Source organism: Camelina sativa, chromosome 11 (genome assembly GCF_030686135.1).
Source record: "Camelina sativa cultivar CO46 ecotype springtype chromosome 11, ASM3068613v1".
Classification (NCBI taxonomy): Eukaryota; Viridiplantae; Streptophyta; class Magnoliopsida; order Brassicales; family Brassicaceae; genus Camelina; species Camelina sativa.
In genome coordinates this window covers 24,778,299-24,779,980 of record NC_141890.1, presented here as the reverse complement: position 1 = coordinate 24,779,980, position 1,682 = coordinate 24,778,299, and the positions used below count along the sequence as shown (strand labels likewise).

General features: G+C 43.5%; 1 non-coding gene across 1 annotated transcript; it reads right to left on the bottom strand.

Moving 5' to 3' along the window:
- Positions 1–262: 262 nt before the first annotated feature.
- LOC147934338 (small nucleolar RNA R71) lies at positions 263–369 on the bottom strand. The gene has a single exon (XR_015573351.1). It is a non-coding gene; the product is annotated as a small nucleolar RNA R71 (small nucleolar RNA).
- Between the last annotated feature and the right edge of the window lie 1,313 nt (positions 370–1,682).

The window sequence follows — 1,682 nt, the reverse complement described above, 5'->3', positions numbered from 1 at the left end:
GTTCTCCATGATACAAGCCAACAAATTTCATGGGTTGCCAATGGAGGATCCACTAGATCACCTTGATGAGTTTGACAGAATATGTGGACTCACAAAAATCAATGGAGTGAGTGAAGATGGATTCAAATTAAGGCTCTTCCCATTTTCTCTTGGAGACAAAGCTCACCTTTGGGAGAAGACTCTTCCTACTAGAGCTATCACCACATGGGATGCATGCAAGAAAGCTTTTCTGGCCAAGTTCTTCTCCAATGCAAGGACTGCTAGGTTGAGGAATGAAATTTCTGGGTTTGCTCAAAGGAATAATGAGAGCTTTTGTGAAGCTTGAGAGAGGTTTAAAGGATTCCAGACTCAGTGTCCTCACCATGGCTTCAGCAATGAGTCACTCCTTAGCACCTTGTATAGAGGAGTGCTTCCCAAGATAAGAATGCTTCTTGATACAGCTTCAAATGGCAACTTCCTCAACAAGAATGTGGAAGAAGGATGGGAATTAGTTGAGAATCTTGCTCAATCTGATGGCAATTATAATGAGGATTATGATAGGACCATAAGGGGCTCCTCAACTGATCAGGAGGACAAGTATAAGAAGGATTTGAAGATGGTCAATGAGAAGCTTGACAAGATACTCCTAAGCCAGTCCAAGTCCATTCACTTCATTGGTGAAGAAAAAGCTCCAGTTCAAGAGGGGGAGCCTGAATTTGCTGAGTTGTGCTACATGCAAAACCAGGGAGGATTCAAAGGCTACAACCAAGGAGGTTTCAAAAGCAACAATCTCTCTTATAGGAGCACCAATGTGGCCAACCCTCAAGACCAAGTCTATCCACCTCAACAACCTCAACAACAACAAAACTACATCCCCAAGCAACAACATCAAGTGTTCTAGCCCCAATTGTGTCCCCCACCAGGGTTTCAGACTAACCAAGGCCAGGAACAAGACTTAAGAGCAATGATGCAACAGTTGTTGATTGGGCAAACCAATGGGCAAATTGAGGCATCAAACAGAATTGATGAGCTGAACAGGAGGATGGATGATAATTACAGTGAACTTCATGCCAAGTTTGACACACTGACATCCAGGATTGTGACTATGGAGAATCACCAAGCTTCTGCCTCAAAGCATGACCATCAAAAGGGGACAGCTATTGTGCAAACTACTGAATTTGCCAATGCTATCAATCTTCGCAGTGGAAAAGTCTTACCAACACGGCTAGGAGCACATCCCCACACTGAGGACAGTGGAATTCAGGAAGGGGAGGGTTTCCAACAAGAAGAAACTCAGGATGAAAACACCATTGAATTCGATGTACCACTCGACCACTCACTCGACCGAGTAGGTGGTCGAGTACCCGATCGAGCTGCTCCTCAGGAGAAAATCAATCCAGTTACCTCCAAAGAAAAAGAAGTCCAGTTCATTCCTCCTCCTTACAAGCCTCCACTACCTTTTCCAGGAAGATTTAAGAAACATATGGTTGAAAAAATACAAGGCATTGTTTGACAAACAAGTTAGAGAGATTGAGCTTAGGATGCCTCTAATAGATGCCTTTGTGATGATCCCTCCTTACCAAAAATTCTTGAAAGATGCTGTGATGGAAAGGATCAAAGAAGTTCAAGGGATGGTGATTCTCAGCCATGAGTGTAGTGCCATAATCCAAAAGCAAGTGAACCCTCAAAAGCTAAGAGATCCT